The sequence below is a fragment of the Panthera leo genome, chromosome A3 (assembly GCF_018350215.1).
Source record: "Panthera leo isolate Ple1 chromosome A3, P.leo_Ple1_pat1.1, whole genome shotgun sequence".
Taxonomy (NCBI): Eukaryota; Metazoa; Chordata; class Mammalia; order Carnivora; family Felidae; genus Panthera; species Panthera leo.
The window spans coordinates 20333545-20356233 of NC_056681.1; the positions used below are offsets into that span (position 1 = coordinate 20333545).

Here is a 22689-nt window from a genome sequence, read left to right on the forward strand (position 1 = left end):
CCAGGGTATCGTCCACATTCTCTCCCTAATGTACATATCCTCACTGTTTTCACCCCTTTCTTCCCCGCGCAGCCACCACGCCAATCCCGGACTCCCAGGGTGCCGCTGTCACAAAGGATGCTGATCCTTGGAAGCTCAGATTGTGACATCGCCATCTGCCACGTGGCCTAGCCACACACTTGGGTCTTCCCTCCCCCCCACCCCGCCAACCCAGAGAAGTGCGTGAGGTTCCACGCATTAGTCCTGATGCTAGTGCTCGTGCTTAGGAAAGAGCTGGTAAGTTGTAGCCTTGGTGCCTCCCTTATGTCTACCAAAACCTTCTGTCGCCATCATATTATTAGCTCCTTGCCCAGGTTTTAGTTCTGCCCTGTCCATTCTTCCTCTTTGCCATCTCTCCAATGGGGATGCAGCTAAGGGTGTCATGGAGAAGTTTTTTAAAAGTCTAAGAGGAGAGAGGTGCCTGTGATATCTGACCCAAACACCTGGCACTTGGATTTCCTGACTGCATCTTGCCGCCCTGTGCCTGCACCGTATTTGTCTTAAGGTAACAGTATTTGCATCGCAGTCAATGCTATTCAGATGAACATATTTAAGATTATTCCCCAAAATGCAGATCCATTGACCCAATACAAGAGTCACCACACTTGGGAGGGAAAAAAAATCCCACTTGGACCCTATTGCCATAATCAAATTTCCTTCTTTTCCTGAAGTTGAGATGGCATATGAATCAAGTATTTGAGGGTTTTGAAGCAAACAGGGAAAGCAAGGATGCCTTGAAAAGGGTTAAAGGCTATTAAAAGACTACATAAAAAGCGTTAGAATGGACACCAGAGTAAAAACTAAGGTATCCATTATTGGAGATCTTTGTTCTCCTGCTGAGCTGGATGTGTCCTTTATGGTTGTTGTTTGCTTGTTTGTTTTTGTTTGTTTTGTGTGTGTGTGTGGTCTTTTGTTTGTGTGTTTTTTTAGGGATGGATAAAGAATGTCAGAGGTGGAGCGTTAGTTAAACTGATCTTCATTGTTTTGGAAATTGAAGCTCTTTCTCCAGTAAGCAAGCATATATAACTTTAATAACCATAAAACCGGGGTGGGGGGGGGGGGAAGGGTAGGAATTAGAATAAAGGACCCTATTGCTCCCCTAACAGGATTACCATGTTGCTGAACAAATAAAAAGGAGACATATTTTCATCTATTTCAAGGCTAAATTCCCAGCCTGATGTTATCCCACCCTCTTCTGGTTGTGTTCTGGGAACAGAGAATGAGAAATTTGGGACTCAGTTGGAATAGCCCACTACGAATCTTTGGTCAGCGTGACCAGGAACCTGAATAAATGGCCAATCTCACCTAATTACAGAGAAGCAACCGATCAATGTATAAAATTGTACAAAGAACTGCAGTGATTTCCACAAGTGAGGGAGCCATACTGGCCCCTCCCATGTGTTAATTACCAAGGGACCAAGGGACATTCTGTTTGCGGTCAGAATTGCTTTCCATCTTTCTTTTGGGTCTCACCCACCTCCTGTAAGATAGTGAAAATAGAGGGGCAGGTGCGTAGTCTAAGAAAGAGAAGTACACTGGGGAATGAAGACAGTGAGAAATGTCTAACAGATTTGCCTCTTGTGATTGATAAAATATAACTTTTTATGCATATACAAGGATTAGGACTGGGGCAGAAGTCTTGCACTTGTATTTTCTCTTACGTTAGGGTATATCCAAGAAGCATGTTCTGACGGTCTTTCCTGATGTTTTGGTTTTAAAGACAGACAAGCAAACAAAATCAATTCCGCCATCTCTTAGACCAAAGCGGGTGATTTGTCAGATGGTGGTATAATTTTAGGGGAAACATGTCAGTTCTTCCTTGTTTAAAGCTCTCTTTCCTGGAGCAAGTGGCCGTGACTCTGCCGTGTGGAGAATTGTGAGTGTCCCTTTTCCTCCTTCGTGCGCTGGGCTGTGGAAAGTCAGTAGTCGGAGGTGGGGTCCTGTCCACCTCCTGTCAGGCAAACAGCTCAAGCGACGATTATTTATTTACAACAGCTAATACGATTGGTAGTAACGACTTCATAGGGAAACTCTAAGTGCAGGCAAGATGAAAAATTTACTAAATTGGAGAATAAAAATGCATAAGAAAATGTACAGAATCAATATTTCATGGCCTCTGCTTTACCTTGCTGTTCGCAAATCTATTCCCAAGTTCGCATTAAAATTTAAAGCAACGTCATGCGACAAGTTCAAGCCCTGGGTTATTTCACGTTGGTTTAGCTTTAGCGGAGTTTGTTGTTGCTTGTTTCATAAAGTCAGGGGGACCTGGGGAGAGGGGGACACTTAGGAAACCATTTAGCCAGGTGACTCTGCTTTTTACCTTTTTTTTCAGGCAGGAAGACAAAATTGTGTCTGACATACAGAGAAAGGTTGTTTTAGTCATTCACTTCTGAACCAGCTAAGCCTTAGCAATCTTTCCTGTTCAACCTTGTACCCGCTTTAAAAGGCTGTTTTTAAAACCTTTGAGAGCCAAACTATTATTTTATTAAAAACAAAACAAAACAAAACACGTATTGAGTAGCGACCACGGGCTAAGCACTCAGTAATACCTATCTAGGACTCAATTGTGCTGGAGAAGGACCATAACTCCTGTGTTCTCCATAGCCATGACTTTATGAAATTACAACCCCACAGAGAAAAAACAGCCAGAGGGACGGATACACAATTTGAAGCAATCTGAATACTTGAGCGGAATGTGTGTGTGTGTGTGTGTGTGGTGTAAGTTTTGAGTAAATGCAGATAGAAAATGCTGTACCAACGTCTTGAAGAGACATTGGTATAAAGGGGATGAAACTCAGAAAATCTACAAATAGGACAGCTCTACCCAATGCTCTCTCTAGTTTTTTGGTTTGTTTGGTACGCAAGGCATTTGCTTGCTGTATCCATACAGCATCCGTTTCAACTACATACCATTATTCTGAGCTCCCTAAACTATTTTATTCTATTACTTTGTGGAGATAGAGGTTTGCACATGGAGTGGCTGGTCCCAGAGGAAGAAGCAGGTTCTGTCACCAGAGAGAGAGTCTTGATGACTACCCAGGACCTGCTTCTCCACAAAGCTTTATTTTTCACGGTGTTAGCTACCGGAGATGGGTGAAGGTTTTGTGTCCACATCAAGGGACTGTGTTACATGCGGATTCCTTGGGACCTAGAGAGAAACCCAAAGCCTGACCAGTGGGCAGATGTCCAATGCTGAGTAAAAGCCCAACATGGCCAACGGCCTTTCCGTTTGGTCTGGAATGATTTCTAATCCCTCGTGGGTCAAAGAGTATTAACGATACCGTTTCCACGCCTTCTACCTGCTTGTTCGTTCTTCTGATCTGGAACACCTGAAAAATGGATGTTCTCGGTGAAGGTTAGAAATCTCGTCAAATATTTAGAGTGCTAGTGCAATAATCCCAATGCATGTTTTGTTGCTCATCGTGTGTGCTTCCATTTAAAGCTCAAGCCAGGGCTGGAAAGGGAAGGGGAGGGGGTGACCCGCGAACATGCTGTTACGGTGGCAGAAACGCCTCTTGGGGCATTTTACCCTCCGCGAGTTCAAGTGTCACGCACAGTCAAGAGTATACGGGTGATAGGAGACAGGCAATGAAGGCGAGTTTCTTGAGGAACATCTTTCTTAGCATAAACAAAAGCCGGTTTGTTTCCTGCGAGTGACAGAGGTGAAGAGAGGTATTCTAGAAGCCCTCCTCCTGAAATTGCGGTCCCGGGACCAGCTCTGCAGAATCTGGGAGCTTGCCAGACACGGAGGCTTGCTCGCCCAGTCCAGACTTCAGAATCGGAATCTGCCTTTTATTGCCCTGTCAACTAATTGAAGGGTAATTTTTACATGATAAGCCACATCCATTTAAAAATTTTTTTTATGTTTTTTATTTGTTTTTGAGAACAATAGAGACAGAGCATGAACAGGGGAGGGGCAGAGAGAGAGGGAGACACAGAATCCCAAACAGGCTCCAGGCTCCGAGCTGTCCGCACAGAGCCTGACGTGCGGCTCGAACTCACAGACCGCGAGATCATGACCTGAGCTGAAGTCAGACGCTCCACCGACTGAGCCACCCAGGCGCCCCAAAGCCACGTCCATGTAAAGAATGAGCCTTTTAAGTGAATTTTGACGGTTGTCTACACGTAGGAAACCATCATGACAACCCAAACACGAGATGTTCCATCACCCCAAAAGATCGCACCCCTTTGCAGTCTTTTCGTCCCCCTGCCCAGGCACAGGTAGCTACTGCTCTGTTTTCGGTTACCGTAGATTGGTTCACGTTTTATAGCCACGGAACCCCCTAGGAGGCTCTTCTTTTGAGTCTGGCCTCTTGCACTCTGAAAAATGCTTTGGAGACTCACTCATGCTATGGAGTAGATCAGTAGCTCACTCTTTTCTGTGCATTCCATGATGGGTACCTACTGCCTCTGACTACCATGGATGAACCTGCCGTGAGCATCCCCATGGAAGTCTCTGTGAGGGTATCTCTTTGGGCGTGGAACGGCTGGGTCATAGGCTGTGTGTGTTTAACTTTTTAAGACCATGCCAGTTTTCCCAAGGGACTTCACCATCCCACATTCCCACCGGCAGGACATGTGAATTCAGGTTGCCCCATACCCTCAACAACACTTTGGTCTTACTAGCCTCTTTAATTTTAGTTATTCCGGTGATGTGTGGTGCTATCGCTTTGGGGGTCTAATTTGCATTTTCCTGATCAATAGTGGATGTTAAGAGAATCTGCATTTTGACAAGAGCCCCCCTGTGCTTTGCACACACAGTATATACACACAGCCGTGTGGGAGAGCCTTCGAGCAGACAGAGAACGTCCAGCGTGAGGGTTGGCGGAAGCGATGATAAGAGGCAGGAACCACAGTAAGCTCAGTGATGGGTGATGACCGCCCATTCGAGGTAACTCCGATCCCCATGAGTGGGTACTTTCACCAGCAGCGTAAGAACTGAACTGACATGGGGTAGGTGTCTGTAATTGATTATTTCTTCCCAAAACACATACTTTTCTTCTGATTTTGGAGACCAGACACACTTTAAAAAAGAAACTGGAAACTCCCACAGACCCATGATGTACTGAGCATCTTTTTAAGCTAAAGCTGTGGTGCTTTATTGCTTTTTTATTGCCGCTCGAACAAATTATCGTAGCATACTGATTTCTTATCTTACAGGCTGGAGGTCAGAAGTCTGAAAATGAGACGCGTGGGGCTAAAATCAAGGTGTTGACAGAGCTGAGCTCCTTCTGGGAAGAATTTTGCCTTTTTTTAGCCTCAAGAGGCTCCCTATTCCTGGGCAGGTGGTCTCCTTCCGGCAACGACGGTATGCCAACTTTTACTTTCTCCTCTGAACCCCTCCTTCTTGGATGCTGACTATTGTCTCTTTTTTCCCTCACTTCTAGAGTCTCCTGTGGTTACATTGGACCCTTCCGGATAATCCAGGACAATCTCCCCATCTCGAGATCCTTAACTTAATCACATCTGCAAAGTTCCTTTTTCCCCGTGAACTCATCTATTCACAGATTCCAGGAATTACAACGTGGACATTTCTGGGGACCATTATTCTACCTACCATACACGCACCTCTTTCCAGGCATCTTTTTCTCTATCTAGTATCACAGTATTTATTTATTTATTTATTTATTTATTTATTTATTTATTTTATTTTTTTTAACGTCTATTTATTTTTGATACAGAGACAGCATGAATGGGGGAGGGCCAGAGAGAGAGGGAGACACAGAATCGGAAACAGGCTCCAGGCTCTGAGCGGTCAGCACAGAGCCCAACGCGGGGCTCGAACTCACAGACTGCGAGATGGTTACCTGAGCTGAAGTCGGATGCTTAACCGACTGAGCCACCCAGGCGCCCCGTATCACAGTATTTAAATACATCATAAGTCAGAATGATTTGCAAATCCTCCCCCCTCTTCCATGTAAGGAGAAAAGATACATGTCATGATAATAACACCTACCAGTCCTGAAAGCAATAATGAGAATAACAGTTCACATTTATTCAGTTATTAAACCAGTGTTCTATGCAACTCGTATGTACCCATTCGTTTTAGTTTCTTCGAGTTTATTTATTTTGAGAGAGAGGGGGAGAAAGAGTGCGTGTGCATGAGCAGGGGAGGGGCAGAGAGAGAAGAAGAGAGAGAATCCCCAGCAGGCTCAAGGCTGACAACACAGGGCCTGACACAAGGCTTGATCCCACGAACCATGAGATCCCGACCTGAGCTGAAATCAAGCGTTGGATGCTTAACTGACTGAGCCACCCAGGCGCCCCCTTACTCACTTATTTAATAACCCTGCCACAACCAGAATGTTTGTGTTTCCCCCAAAATCCATATGTCGAAATCCTAACCCCCAAGATAATGCTATGATGCTTTGGGAAGTGCTTCGGTCACGAAGGTAGAGCCCTCATGAATGGGATTAGTGATCTTCTAGAAGAAGCCCCACATTGCCTGTAGCCCCTTCCACCATGCGAGGACACAGACGGAGGTTCTGTGAACCAGGAAGTGGGTCCTCACCAGACCTCGAATCTGCCAGCACCTTGATCTTGGACTTCCCAGTCTCCAGAAGGGCAGGCAATAAATTTCTTTTGTTTATGAAGCCACCCAGTTTGTAGCATTTTATTAGAGCAGCCCAAACAGACGAAGACGAACCTGACGAGGCTGTCCCTGTTATCATTTCCATCTCACGGGTGTGGAACAGAGGCCCGGAGAGATTCGGAAACTCACCCAAGATCACACAGGTAGGCCATTTCAAAGGCGGGACCCAAACTCTGGCTCTGGGGCTCGGGTGTTCGTTTTTTTACACACGGGGCAAGTCGGAGAAACAGAGCCAATGGGATGTATATTTAAAAGGAGATTTAAAAGGAGGGCAGAGGAGATGGAGACGAGAAGGAACGGAGGACGTGAGCCACAGCATAAATGTCAACTGGAATTTTTAGAGGCAAAGAGAGAGCCGAGCGGGAGGAATACAGTAGCCAGCTGCTGGAGGTTACTGGGCTCTGGGATGAAGCGGTTATAAGAAGGGCTGTCAGAATGTCTCCTGTATGACGAGCCGTGGAACACTTCCCTGGTATCCCAGAGAAGCCACCAGAAGGCCCACGCCGCCTGTCAATGCTTCGGGGTTAGCTGGATCCCCACCTCTTTGTTCTCCTGGATCTCTTGCTTCTCCGGTGAGGGAAGGAGCCTTCGTCTCGCTCAGGGATCTACGCTAGTTACTGTCTCTGCTGCTTTTGAGCTCCTTCCTGGTTGTTGTTTTTTGTTTGTTTTTAACCTGTTTTCATGCTACAACATGAGCGTCTTCCTGCAATCGAAAGATTTTCCAAAACCACGGCTTGAATGAGCACCTGCCATTTTCCGTCCTAATGCCTCGTAACTGTTGGTGTAAGTGACGGTAAATGTGTCGGGCCAGGATGAACGGCCACGTGGACGAGCAGGGCTGTCCTTGAGAGCCGAGGGGGTCCTCGCACCCTGTGCCCACCTGGGAGAGTCCTCTCCGGCCTTGCGGTGTGCATTTGGACCAAGGTATTTCCTGAACAGGCGGTTGATGGAGAAGTAGCAATTGCCATGCACCGATTTCTGGCTGCTCCCTGCATTCTCCAGGAGAACAAAATGGACTTTTTCTCTCTCAGGGTCACAACGTGCAATTGTACATTGTGTCCGTGGGTGGGGGGTGGGGGGGGGGTCAGAAAAGGCACACGGGCCCTTTGCGTGGGACTAGTACGATTCTGACCGAACTACCTTCCATTAGGAAGCAAAAGTTGTGGGGTCCCCCGGGTGGCCCCGTCGGGTGAGCGTCTCACTCTGTTTCGCTCAGGTCATGATCCCAGGGTCGTGGGACAGAGCCCCGAGCCCCAAAGGAGAGATTCTCTCTTTCGCTCTCCCTTCGCCCCTCCCCCGCCTCTAAAAAATACAAATTAAAAATTAAGTATGTTTTTTTAAATAAAAAAAAGGAAGGAAAAGTTTCCAGACAGATCATCCCAAACCAGACACATTCTCAAAAACAAAATTGTCATTATTATTTACCCTGATAATAATGGCACTCACTGAATATGTACCATTTGGCAAGCACCATATTTATTGCATGCTTTAATTTTTTTTAATGTTTATTTATTTTTGAGAGAGAGAGAGAGAAAGACAGAGCGTGAGGGGGGGAGGGGCAGAGAGAGATGGAGACACAGAATCGGAGGCAGGCTCCAGGCTCCGAGCTGTCAGCACAGAGCCTGACGCGGGGCTCGAATTCACAAGCAGTGAGATCATGACGTGAGCTGAAGTCAGATGCTTAACTGACTGAGCCACCCAGGGGCCCCTTTAAATAAATTCTCTTGTTTCATCTTTTTTTTTTTAAAGAAACTCATGAGGGAGAGACCATCCCTGTATTATAAAGAAGGAAACAGATTTGGAGACTGTCACTTGCCTAGGCTCCGATAACAAGTATATGGCAAGTCGGACCTCAAGCTCAGGTCTATTTGATTCCAAATTCCATCCCCTTCACCTTGGGTCCAGGGCTGCTCGCATCAGGGCCCGATCCAATGACGTATATTCATAATTTATGACCTGTCAGAGGCAACTGCCCAGGAGTTCTGTGCTACTCAGATCAGGGCTCCCCGCCTCTTCCTGCCATCACGCCCAAGTCTCACTCCCAGGGGCTGCACCTCTGCTCTCTGTACCCCCACGACCGACCAGAGCCCTGCTTGCGTGGAATCGCAATCCTTTCGCCTGGCCACCTGGACCAGCCCCAAGGGCACTGTCAGATATTAAGGCCTGGCCCAGCAAAACTGGGGGTGGTCCTTATTCTCCCAGAGTAGCAGACAAACCTGAGGGGCTAGACCCCAGCCCCAGCCTCTTCCATCTTCTTTATATCTGTTGGGGCCCAGGGTCCTGCCCAGCCTGGCTTTGGGGTTTTTGTGTATCTCATCAGTCGCAACCACATGCCCCATCAGCCCATGTTCTGAGTCTGTTAATACGCATCGTGCCTTGGTATTTAGAAATGGTTTGCAAGGAGGGAGCTGGGATGCCATGAGGTACTGCGAAGACAAAACATTAGGCATTTATTATAAGTAACCTTGTAATAGTGCTCACTTTATTTTCAAGGAAAAATCCTTATTACTCACACGTTCTCATTGCCTATAAATCTAATTCTCTATTGCTAAATAAGGTAACCAGCACTCATTAAGAAGGTTTGAGTCTATCTTATCCATTCCACGAACAGGACGAGAAAAAAAATCTCGGATCGCTGCACGAGAAGTCGAGAGTGCCGAGATCTTAGGAAAAAGTGGTAATCACTTATTACTTATTATAATTCATTAAGCTTGTAGGAAATATTTAGATACTTAATTGGCATTTAACAAGATAGCTATAGAGAGTAAATGAGACATTAAATTCTCTTCTTAAATGCCCATTAGATTTGCTTTAGAAATTAATTGATATCTAATTCATTTGCTATCAACTATTTCATTCTTTGCCAGCTGAGAAGTTCAACTTATTAATGATAAACAGAAGCAGGAGAAGGGAGGACTTGTCCTTTCTAAGCTCTGCGTCCGCCTGCTGTAAAAGGCAAAGGTCCCCATGAGGCCTTCGTCCCATCCAAGGGGCGCTGTCTTCAGGTTTAGAGGGAGAGGCCCAGTCAGACCTTTCCACACCGTCACCATCAAAGGCCCATACAAACAACACAGGAGGGGGCCAGAAAGTCTCTCCGCGAGGAACAGGTGGGATACATTCAAACTAGGCAGAAGGTGTGTACATGGTCCTCAGGAGCAGTTATAAATGAAATACCTGGGGGCCCGTCCTCGGGAACACGGAGGAGATATGTTTTGGGTGACTCGAGACAGTAGAGCAGTGGACTAAAATTACAAGGAGGAGACAGAAGCTGAGCTCCCCAGAGGCCCCTGCGGGGAAGGGCTTGCTACCCCAAACACTGGAAGCACAGCCAGTAAATTACCCACCCACTCCTTCGGGCTTTGCCACAGCTGTAGAAAGGTGTCCTCAGCAAGGCACGCTCTTCCTGGGGCGGCGTCCAGCCACTGAACGATCGCAGGATGTTCTGGGTCAGCCGACTGTAACAACCCTGAGAGGCCCTATATGCTAGGAAAGTCCCGGCGGGGCTGGCCAAGCCTTTGTGAACGTATTACAGTGACACTTCCCCTTTGTCCTTATCAATATTCCACATACTAAGTCCCACCTTCTGCTTCTGCAGAACCTAATTTGCAACACGTATGGGAAAATGACCATGTTTGTGTCCATCGTAAGCGCGGTTATGGCTCCTGACCTAAGTGTTGAACCACTTGGTTCTTTCAAACTGCCCACAACTATCTCTGGGAGTCACCACATGGTGTTTCCCGGGCAGTCCCCATGGCCATGGCAGGGTTTCAGCTCTTTTTGACCTTTCCTACTCTATTGTTTTTGCCTCTGCCCAAAGCTACGTTACCTACTTATGGCAACATTTCCTCCTGTGGCAGAAATTGCCCGTTGACCACTGCATCTGCCTCTTCCTTGGGCAAAGAACTAGACCGGACTCCCCAGCCAGGGTGGCCATGTGAATGAGGTCCAGACAACAGAAAGCGACACAGGTGATGTGTGCCTGTTTGAGTCCTGGACACCCCACACACATGATTCTCCGAGAGCTCTCCTCTTGCACTGGCCGAATGCAGATGAGTCTGAGACCCAAGATGGAAGAAGCCTAGGTCTCAACATCTGGCCGGCGTGCAAGGCCTCCCTCAGGTCAGGAATACCCATTTCCTTAGGTGGGAGATGAACTTCTATTGCTGTAAATCACCAGGATTTGGTGGTTCATCAGTTATAACAGCTGTGGCTGGCTGAACCAAGATGGCACCCATCAGATACCACTGCCTACTGCCAGGCATTCTCCTGGACACTTCTGCCATGTCCTGGGATACCTGCATTTCCTACCAATCACCAACCCTGCCACTGATGAAACCCTGTAGACCCCAAATCTCAAAATGACTCCACATTCTCAACACACAGAAGTCAAGAAGAGTTTTTAGGAATGTGAACAGACCATGCCTCCGTCCTTCCTCTGTGTGTAATTACTCATTAATGAATGGGCCTCAGAGTAATGTTAATCATCCCCTAACATAATAAGTATCTGGAACCAGTTCTTTAGAGTTTTATTGAAGCAGAGACTCCTCCCCACAAGAGGCCAACTGAAGAGGTAAATAGGATCAACACTGAGCTCTATTCGGAATACCCCCTTCCCTTTTGGTGACTAGATTTGGGGTTGGAGTCATGCTTGCTATTCTTGACTCTCTCTTCCTTGACCTTGAATTTCCTCCATTAGGCTCCTCAGTGAGCCCTCAGTGCCAACAGACTTCTAAAAGATTGGCTTCAGCAAGTTCTCCTATATGGCTCCGTGAGGGCAGAGACCTCACTGGCCTTTTTCACCACTGGATCCCCAGCATCTAAATAGTTTTTGGTGTACAGAAGGCGCACAGTGATGTTTGTAAAATGAATAGTGGACATGTGACATTGAGTAAACAGCAGAACGGATGACCAGGGGAGACCTTTTCCAGTCCTGTACCGCGGTCAGTCTCGGGGGGAAGAAAGCTTCAAGGGATAGAGATAGATTTGCCATCTGTGATGACTCATTTTTTTTAAAAACAAGTGCCATTTTCACTGAAGCAAGAAAACAGCTATAACCTCAAACCATCAACCATGAAGCATACTAGACATGTACTATGAAATCTGTACAAGGTACAGAGGTAGACGTAAAAACTTACCATCTAACAAGGTAAAAGCTTAACATCTCACATTTCACTGTAGACCTTAAGCACGGAACAATTTTCCTAGAAGTAACAATTAGGATCCTAAGAGCTTCAGCCAATTGTTCTTTGATTAGAGCCACATGCTTTAGGGAGATAGTCAGATCTCCAGAGCAGGGAATACATTCCTCTAGAAACTTCTGGAGAGGGGGTGTCTAAAGAAGACACTAGAGACGCACCAATTTCATTCTCTCTTATCATCCTTCTAGATGAAGTTGTCAGATGCCAGGGGATGTAAAGTAAACGGAAAGTAGCACAGAGAGGCTTGCTATTCAAATTGTGGTCTGAGGAGCCTCAGTTCATTAAATGTGTCAGTTGACTGGCCTTGGTTCCCAGATATTTAGTCAAAATCTAGTGTAGGGTTTTTGTGCAAGCATTTTTGATAGGATCAATATTTACATCAGTAGACTTTGAGTAAAACAGCTTACCCTCCACGGTGTGGGTGGGCCTCATCTAATCAGGGGAAGGCCTTAAGAAAAGAAAAATCTGGAAAGAAGAGGAATTCTGCCCACAGACTGGCTTTGGACTAAAATCACCGCTCTTCCCTGGATCTCCAGCCTGCCAGTCTACCCTGCAGATTTGGGATGCCAGCCTTCCAAAATTAAGTGAGCTGATCCCTGAAAATAAATATCTCTCCCTGTGCTATTCTGTTTCTCCGGAGAACCTGAACTAACAAAAAGCATCTCTAAATCCACTTACCCCTGTGTCCTTTTTTTCTACAATCTCTCATCCTCTGGGAAGAAAAGAACATCACTGGTCCTGGGACTCTAAATTCATGGTCTAGCCTACTCATCTGGCATTTTGCATTGACTGACATATAAAATGTCTTGTAAGTTGAGGGGCACCTGGGTGGCACAATCGGTTGGGCATCATCTCACTTCGGCTCAGGTCATGATCTCACGGTTCGTGGGTTTGAGCCCCACGTCGGGCTCTGGGCTGACAGCTCAGAGCCTGGAACCGGCTGCGGACTCTGTGTCTCCCTCTCTCTCTGCCCCTCCCCGACTTGTGCTCTGTCTCTCTCTCTCAAAAATAAATAAACATTAAAAAAATTTTTTTTTAAGTCTCTAAGTTGCAATTAGTTTCTTTATGCAGCCAAAATGAAAGCTCCTGAGGGGCAAAACATTGTCTCATGCACGTAAGCACCCGTTTGCAGCTTCCAGAGAGTCACTGGGCCCATTTAAGGTAAAACGAAAGTCTGGCGAAGGCTGGCGTAAGTTACTGTCTTCAGTGTAAGAGAGAGGTGTCCAGGGGCTCAGTTTTCCTTCTTGCGTAAACTCTCGAAGGTCTCTTGTGAAGCGTGATCCAGTCTCTTCAGTGAGGGGCCACGGAACTCATGCCACTTCAAGCGCTCTCAACATCCCACGGACCTTGTCTACACGGTCTTGTCTACATGGACCTTCGGCCCATTCAGCCGACCGTTGTAAGACAAGCAATGAACTGTCCCCGTAGTCCGGCTTCTGTCCTTTCCCACCATCTCGCAGGGTCTCGGACTATCGCATTCTACGCATGTCGTCTTTAGATATTGTACTGTGACCGATCAAAGAGAGTGTGTCTCCCTCATCTCTGGGTCTCAAACAGGAGTAGAAGGATCACCTGCACATCTTGTTTAACCTGCAGAATTCTACTGCTCCTCCAGCATCTTTCCCCTCCCTCCACCTCAGGATTCTGATTCGCGAGGAGCGGGTCCCTGGAATCTGCTTGTTCAACACGTTCTCCAGATGATGCCATTCACAGACCACACTGAAAAACACGTGGCTAGAGAATCTGAGGTTCTCGACGAGATTCGGTGACAAATTGAATGAATATGAGTTGAGTTACGAGAGTAATGGCAGGTGACTTACAGGTTACTTCCAATCGCTTTAATCCCCCGGACCCAGGTTTAGTTCATCTTGTTTGTTGGGTCACAGGCTTCCTGAAACATGGTCGAGTGACAAATTGCTGTTCCTGTCTCCAACCGAAGAAGTGAATGTCTACCAGCAGTCCCAGACACAAGGAAAGAGGCTCTCGGACCCTGTCGTATGAATCCCGCTCTTCTCGGTTTTATCAAATCACTTAATACTTAGCAAACACAAACAGAATTGTAAAAGACCTAAGGAAGACCAGGAAAGGAAGGAAATGTTTAGATTTTCCCTCGCCCTCATAAGGGGATGCCTACTTAGACCGATTCGGTTTTGTGACATTTTTGTGAATTCCCAGCAAAGTGCGGCAAGTCAATATCATGCAAGAAGTAATCCAAAAGCGCCCAGCTCCGTGGCCCGTGACTTCGCGGATTCTCCAAACAGGACTGATGAAACCCTGTGATGACCACAGTCAACCTAGAGCCAAGCTCAACCCTGCAGGTTATACAAAGCTCAGTGTAGACAAATTCTGCCTTACAATATAAGCCACAGCACAAGGCTTTAGAGAGTCAGTGAGATTTGTATCACACCTTGCGATAGGAAGCGCAAGGGGAGCCTGGGTGGCTCCGTCGGTTAAGTGGCCGACTTCGGCTCAGGTCATGATCTCGCAGTTCGTGAGTTCGAGCCCCGCGTCGGCCTCTGTGCTGACAGCTCAGAGCGTGGAGCCTGCTTCGGATTCTGTGTCTCCCTCTCTCTCTGCCCCTCCCCCATTCATGCTCTGTCTCTCTCTGCCTTTCAAAAATGAATAAATGTTAAAAAAAAAAAAAGAAATAGGAAGCACTGGAGCGATTCCTGCGAAGGAAGCACGAAAGGTGTGCATCAGTGACCACAATGAGAACGCCTCTCTTATTTCTGCTCTCCTGTTGATCTCACCGCATCACCTCCTGCATTAGGGGAGCAAAGGGGGCTTTGTTGCATCCTAATCGTGGCTTAAAAGTACTGACTCAAGCAAAGTCCGTAGGCAGCGTCTCAAAAACAAGGCCCGTGACTCGACCTGGGTGCTTGATAGACTGGAAGCCCATGCCGACCTTTAAAATAGAAAAGGCAGAGGAGCAAAGGAGGATAAATGTATCCCAAAGGAGGTTCAATTTAAGCAATTTTACAGGTGCTTGAACAGAATGAAAGAAGCGTCTGTGGTCAGGGCTAGGCCCAGAAACCTGGGGACCATAATGGTACACAGCACAAAGCAGCAAACTTCATGACTCAACAAACACTGACAGGGTGTCTGTTCAGTGAGTTGAGGTGTTAAGTAAAGGAAGGAAACAGGATAAAGGGAGAAGGGGGGTTCTTGCTTTTGAAGGGGTTACTGTAGATCTGGGTTGGCAATTATTTTTTCTGTAACGAGCTAGAGAGTCAATGTTTTAGGCTTTGGGAGCCTTATTGTCTCTGTTGCAACTACTCAACGCTGTTGTCACACAAAAGCAGTCACAGAAAACACGTAGGTGAGTGGACATAGCTGTGTTCCAATCAAAACTCCCTTACACAGCCGGGCGGTGGGCTGGACTTGGCCCCGTGGCCCAGTTTGTCGATCCTTGGTCTAGACTCATAATAATAGAAGTTGTAATAATTATTCTTGCTGGAGGAAACAGAACAGAGAGGAACCCAGTGGTCCTTAATGAACAAAGGAAGAAAATTGATACTTACGGGCAACTATTACGTGCCAGGCAGGGTCTGGTCCAGGGTGAAGCAAGAGAGGTGTCTAGGATGCAAAATTGAAGGAGGTGCTCACTCTGTGGGCCCAGAAACCTGACCCCCCCACACACACTTGCTACCAGGCACCTGATATGTGTTTAAACCCATGGCCAGATTTAATCCCCTGGTGAAATAGTTGTCATTCATGGCACCACCCTTTACAGATGAGAAGTTTGCGGTTCAGATAGGTTAAGTGATTTGCTCAAGGTCACCCAGCTCGTAAGTGGTAGACTCAGAGGTTTAACCTGGATCTACCAAATGTCAACACCCATGTCCTTGGAAATGACTATCTGTAGGCAGTATTCAGGGTGAGGGTATTTTGCGTAAAGGACAAAACGTAAACAAAGGCACAACATCCCTGAACTTCTTAGCGATGTTTAAGCTTCATAAGCGTTTGTTAAGGAACCGATGAGCGAATGAGTGGCTGAATGTTTTTGGAACGTTAGTCTGCACGGAGATGATGAGGTGGGCAAAAAAGATCCCTGAGGAAGAGGGTGACTCTGGGCTGTCGGCCGTGAATGGCACCAAAGGGCACCATCAGAAGACTAGGCGATAAGGGTCAGACTCTGAGACTTTCTCTGAGTGTCTCGTGCCCTGACCCCTGCCATCTGGACCGGGACCCAGGCCATGGCTATAAGGATCCCCGGCTGTGTCTCCATTGGTGGTCCTGGGACTCACACAGTTCTTCATCCATTTATTCCCTCATCTGCTTATCATCAGCATCCATGGAGCCCCTTCTCTGCTTCAGGCTTCGTGCCACGTGTAGGTGTTACAGAGGCGACTGAGCACCGCTCCTACCTTCAGGGAACTCACCCCAGGCTAGCAAAAGATGCCCTGTAGGAAATGGATATTACTAAAGGAACCAACCCACCTCAAAGCATCACCTCGAAAGTCTTGCTGGACCCATGTAGAGCAAAGGGTGATGTGGTTAAGAGTAATGTGGTTAAGAGTAGACGGGACTGTTACCTCTTATCTCTATGGGCCTGCAGGGACAGCGCCTTTGTCATGGAGGCATTAGAATTTACATGCAGCAAATGTTCGATGCATTTTCTTCAAAGGGGCACAGCTGTGGAACCGCGAGAGGAGACGAGGTCATAAAGGGCTGAAGAAGGAAACTGGAGGTGGGAAAAGTGATTCTGCCCTGCGTAATAATGCACAGGGTCAACGCCACAGAATCAAAGAGCACCCGGGACAGAGGTGGAGGCTGAGCCCCAGGCGGAAGAAATCGTGGGCAAACTTTTCAAAGAAGTGTGCAGACAAAAGGAAGGCGTTAAGTCCCACATTTAGACAACCATCCAGGTGGGAGATACAAGCATGATTGTCAAGGACAGATCTGGGAGCAAGACTCCAGTGAACTTTCCTTGGGAGCAACCATAACAATTTCACATGTCTTTATATAATCCATTGTTTTGACCACTCTCTCACCCATTGCTCAGGCTGGATGCTCCGAACACAGATGCTAAGATGGGTTTGGAGTACCAGATGTTTATTATGGAGTCAAGACCAGCACCAGTAGGAGGGAGGGGGAGGAGGCAAGTCTGGTCAGAGCAAGAAGTCAAATTGTGATGCAGGCCCCATAAAACCTCTGCCCATCCTGCAGGGAGCTCCGGAACAAAGAGTGTTGGGTCTGGGGGCAGGCTTCCTGGGAAGGGCATGACCTTGGACGAGGCAGCTCTCTGAGGCTGAGGCACACCCTCAGCCCGAGGTTCTCTGCTGACTACACTCCTCTCCTTCCTTGGAAGAATCTGGACGGTGTATCTCTGGATGGCCTGCCACCCCTACTATAGAAGATAAACCGCAAGAGGATAAAAATCGTGTCTGGTTTTGCTCACCACTGCACCCACAATCGCTAGCAGAGCATGGGCTGTGTAGTCATACTCAAAAAGCCTTTGTGGTTGAATGAATTCATTACTCGAGGCAAGAGGTGGGCACGACAACATAATACGCCCATGAATTCTCAGAAATAGAGACTTTCGCTAGTCTTTTCCAGCAGGGAAACACTCCCCCGCACCTAGAAAACCAGTTACGTGAATTTAAGACAGAAATACACACATTCTGTGCAAACGTTGCGGAGTAGCACTTGTACCAGAATGGGAGAGTGTGGTAAGCGGAAGCTCTTGGAGCAGAGGAGTTTTGAGTTGAGGCTTGAAAGACAATTTGAAATGTATAGGGCAAAAGTGGATGTGGGCAAAGCGGTAGTGAAGAAAAAAATTGAAATTGTAGCTGATGGCACCATTTGCCAAGAGAGGCAATATGCACAATGGGGAGGAAGACAGGACACATTCAGTTTTGCTCATGTTTAGTTAGAAGGGGGCAGGCGGTAGGCTGATGCATGTGGATGTGAAGCTCAGAGGTGAGATCCAGAACAAAATCATCCGGGAAGGGCGCCTGGGGGCTCAGTCGGTTAAGTGTCGGACTTCGGCTCGGGTCATGATCTCACCATTGGTGGGTCTGAGCCCCGCGTCGGGCTCTGTGCTGATGGCTCAGAGCCTGGAGCCTGCTTCGGATTCTGTGTCTCCCTCTGCCTCTGCCCCTCCCCTGCTCGTGACCTTTCTCTCTTTCTCTATCTCAAAAATAAATTAACATTAAAAAAAGTCACCCAGGGAGAGATATTCCTTCAATTTCTCTGGTTGAGGCAAAAAGGGGGCCAAAGAAGGAAAACTGGTGCACCCAGATATTTGGAATGGGGATGGAAAAGAGGATATAGTAATTAGGGGATTTTCAGTTGCAAGGGACCAGCGAAACCCAGTGTGAAATAACGTAGCAACGACAACAAAAAGCTGCCTCTCCCTATCACTCATTTCCGTGTCTCTCCGCCTATCTGCCACTTGCTTTTCTCCCCCCGCCCGACAGACTCCTTCATATGTCAGTGAGCATCTCTGCGTTCGCAAACCAACAGCTCCGTGGCTGGAGAGGAGAGGGTCCCTCCCATCTGGTTGGAAACGTCCAGGGGATGACTGAGACGACGAACCACCTTTTGGCTTTGAAAGGATCACTAGGGTTGTGGGCGTGTCAAGGACTGTGATGGACGCGGCCGCGATCCCGTGTCCCCCTGTGTCCGAGTGGTGGCTGCTGTCACCAGAAGAAGGGAGAAGGGTGCCAGATGGACAAAAACTATAGACGCCACGAGGATTTAGGAAAGGCCACAGCGAGACAGGCAGAGGAGGTGAGAAAACAGGAGGATAATGCCCTGCAGTTGAGTGAGTTTCAAAGGCCCTTAAACACGTACACGGATCCTGCACACACACACATACACACACACGCACACACACACGTATACAAACATTCAGAGACACACAGACACGTATACAAACACACAGACACTAAAAACAAACAAAAGCACAGGATGTGTTATGACAAGAGGGATGTATTACTCTCCTACGGCCGCCATCATAAATTAGCACAAACTTCGTGACTTGAAACACCAGCAATTTATTCTCTCACGGTTCTGGAGGGCAGGAATCTAAAATCCCCTCCAAAGTCTCCAGGGGACCATCCTTCCTTGCCTCGTCCAGCTTCCGCTGGCCCCAGGCCTTCCTTGGCTTGGGGTGGCCGTGTCCCTCCAGCCGCTGTCTCCATCTTTACAAGGACTTCTTCTCTGAGGGTCTGTGTCTCCAATCCCCTCGGCCTTTCTCTGAAGACACCTGCCATCAGATTTGGGGCCTACACTGAATCTAGATGGCCTCATCTCAGATCCTGAACTCAATGACCTCTGCAAAAGCCCACTTTCCCAATAAGGTTTCCTATACAAGTTCCAGGAGGTAAGACCTCCACATATCTTTTGGGGAGCCACTACTCAACCCACTACACGTGAGGGCGATATATGAAGCCAACTGGGCATTAAGACCACGGAGAGAGGCAGAGACAGGCCTTCTGGGGAATATGTGCCCCATCCAAAGCCATTCATGTTCACCGTGTCTGGCCAAAGTAAATGTATACAGAGCTCAGATATGGTCCATGGGTGCCCAGTTTGGAATGCAGGGCAATCCCATATGCTCCTCTTCATGGACGATATTCTTAATAGTGAATTCCCGAAATGCAAATCACAATTGCGATGACGGCTAAAGATGCCAGATTTTTCCTAAAGCCTGATGTTCGGCTCAAAACTGATTTCGCCATCCACTCTCTGCTTGGCAGGAACCGGCAGAGAGATTTTATCACATATGTAGACTGACAAATGAGTATGTGGCTGAAGGCCATTCCGTCTCCGCACAAACCATAAATCTGACTCAAACAAACAAAGCTCAGTGGAGTGGCCTGAGCCGGGACTGCATTTGTCGCTGCAACGTCAGAACGCGGTCCTAGAGCTTTTCCTGGCCGAGATCTGGGGCCCGCATCCTGGACTTTCAGCCCCCACCTTGCCGTAAAAGGGGGCCACGTGAGAACTTTGGTTCGGCAGCCAAAACCTAGTGAATCCCGGGCCCTCGGCCACGTTCTCCGTGTGTCTGTCTGTCTCACATCTTCCGGAGGAACTGTTTAGTAGCAAACAGTTGATAGCATTGATTTTGCTTCTGGAGAAACCCTAAGAAGGCAAGCCAGCCCAGACGGCGTGGAGAAGAGGGAGTCAGTTACCAATTAAGAACCAGAGGAAGATCTTACTTGCTCTGTAAGAATGAGAGGAGGTCACTCGCTGGAGGGAAAAACGCTCCCAGGGGCATAAAGCAAGACTCAGAAAGTCCAGGAGGGAACGAGGTTCGTTAGCATCCAATAAATGCCTCCTCCAGGGCCGAGGATCCGGGACACTGGATGGCTCCTCTGGTGGCGGGTGGGTGTCGGAGCCGGCTGCCGTGGACCTCAACGTCAGCAGCCAGGCGGCCGGAGCTTTCCTCCACGGCAAACTCACAGCGAGCACACAGTGTGATAAAATGTCAGTGACAAATCCCGCGCAATCAGGTGGGAAATCCCCCTGAGTAATAACACCTCCCCATCGTTCATTCCGACTCCCTCCTGAGCCACACGCCCGATGCAGAGAACTCCGTGCTATTTTGCCTTGGACTGAGCTATGCACCGGTAAACCTTTGGAAGTCTTTCTCCCAGAGCCCCAGGGCACCGAGAGGGTTAATCTTGTCATGTCAAGATTCTCCTCAGATGCCAGACCAGCTCAGCATCAATTTGACACAGATTTCTTTGGGGGAATCTGGGTTAATCTTTCTGGGCGGGCTGTCCATTTGACAGACAGGAAACAGTTCTGGAGTCGGCCTCTACACCTCCTGCATGACCCCCCCCCCCCCCCCCGCTCCCCACCACCACCCCAGCCCTGTCTATGAATTAAAAATTTAAAAGGGCAATTAAATAAAATAAAAAAAAGCAATCTGATGTTTACAGGCCCTCATAGGTAATTTAGAAATGTTGCATCCCAGGTCTCGTTATGTTTAAAGTATTTAATTTGGAGAGAGGCTTCTGTGGGAATGCAGAATCTGTCCCACATGCCCACAGGAGATGCGTTGAAAAATGCAAAAGGTTTGGCTGACATCAGTGACTGGGGCAGGGATGGCTCCCCAGTTTCCTAAGGATTTCTTTGATCTTCTGTGCACATGCACACTACCTACGCAAGCAGCACTTTGCCTCTGTGCCTGCTCTGTATGTGTGCTAAATAAATCCACGGAGGATCCAAAAGAAGCCAGACTAAATGCAATGCGGTATCCCTGATTGGATCTTGGAACGGAAAAATGGACAACAGTGGAAAAGCGGGTGACATCCAAATGAAGCGGAGAGTTTAGTTACTAGTAATATACCAATGTTAGTTTCCTTGACACAAGAAACCGCGTTTATGCGAGATGTTAACCTGAGGGGAAATTGAGCAACGGGCAGACGGCAATCCTCTGCCCTTTGTCTTTGCTATTTTTCAGTATGTCTAAAATTACTCCGAAGTAAATTTTTTTTTTTTGTTTTAAATTTTTAAAAAATGCTAGAGGTCACCAATCATGCTTGCCAACTCTTCTCCAGTCTGGAGGTCTGAAAAGTAAGTATTTACCCCCGGGCAAACTGTTGCCGCCGTGAGCCATTGTAAAAAAAGCAGATTGCAGTCGGATCCCTTTTATGCTCTTTCCGCCTTTTGTATGTTTCACAGTTTGGAAACTACCTTCTTTATTAACCTGTTTACTAATTTCACGTCTGTTTCTCCCGGGAGAATGGAAGCCTCCTGAGGCCATGGCACTTGACTACCTCATCTCATTTCCATATTTCTGCTTCCTAGCAGCGGATCTGATAGATGGTGTGCAGTGATCCAATCTTATTAAGTCTAAGAAAAGAAGTTTCCCTTCCCATTTCTGGAGCCAGCAGCTCTGGCAGCTGTTTCAAGACACCAAGCAACATTGAGCCCAGGGAGGTGAGTGTGATGTCTCTTTTCAGAGAAAAGATGAGCTCCATGGGGCCAGGACCATGAGTATTTTCATCCCGCATGGGACATAGTGAATACTTAACTAAACATCGCCGGGTTGAATGTTGAACAAAGAAAACCTGAAGGACGGGGCCGCAAGATTCCATAGGAACTGAGGGAGGAATCTGGAGGAGGGGTGGAAGAGGAAGAGAAACAGTTAATAAAAATGAAGAGCACGATTACTGTCCCATCATAAATGCAGTTTCTCTTTGTATACAGAATTTTACAAAACACAGTAGAACGGGGGTGCTTGTCGGGACAAATTGGGCCCATCGTGTTAGTACAGTTCAACATTTTTTTAATCCTTCCAAACTTCCCGATTTCATCTTTGATGCCAGGAATTTGGAGATGAAGAGAACGTAGTCACGGTGTTCCAGGAAATGTACCGTCTTGTGGGAGAAATAGGTAGGTGCACAAAAAGTGTCTGTATAATACAGTGAGCCCTGTGAGAATGTAGAACACCTGGCTGGGCCTGGGGGGGCGGGTGGGAGAGAGGCCCTTTTGGAAGAAGTGATGCCTGAACTCAGTCACGCCCGACAAGCAGAACTTAACCCTCTGCCTTCCGTACAGGCAGAAGGAATCGCATGAACGAAGGAAGGAGGCACCTCTAAGAAAGCACAATGCCATGGGTACAAAGACTGACAGCAGCTGTCCAGCACCTGTTTTTGAAATAAAGTTTATCGTGGTGGGTCTCCACTGATGGGTTCATTCATTCAACGGGTACTTACCGAGAGGCTACTTTCTGCCAAGCCTAGCTCAAGTTTCACATCTAAAAAGAACTCACACTTCAAGAGATTAATCGCGACACCACAATGAGCTCGAAAGACCTCACCCATGATCCGTTCTTGGCCCAGGGCCTCACTTTGAAAACAGTTTTTATCTTGCTACTGGATACGTGTCCGTTCCTCTGTC

General features: G+C 47.5%; 2 long non-coding RNA genes across 3 annotated transcripts; both read left to right on the forward strand.

The window, feature by feature from the left end:
• The first annotated feature begins 190 nt into the window (after window positions 1–190).
• LOC122214911 lies at window positions 191–5645 on the forward strand. 2 transcript variants are annotated; one of them, XR_006200149.1, is made up of 3 exons: window positions 191–276; window positions 5200–5347; window positions 5427–5645. It is a non-coding gene; the product is annotated as an uncharacterized LOC122214911 (long non-coding RNA). The 2 variants fall into 2 exon arrangements; XR_006200150.1 differs by lacking the exon at window positions 191–276 and adding an exon at window positions 4806–4894.
• A 15965-nt stretch (window positions 5646–21610) lies between these two features.
• LOC122214912 lies at window positions 21611–22430 on the forward strand. Its single transcript, XR_006200151.1, has 3 exons — window positions 21611–21726; window positions 22116–22182; window positions 22348–22430. It is a non-coding gene; the product is annotated as an uncharacterized LOC122214912 (long non-coding RNA).
• Window positions 22431–22689: the final 259 nt, after the last annotated feature.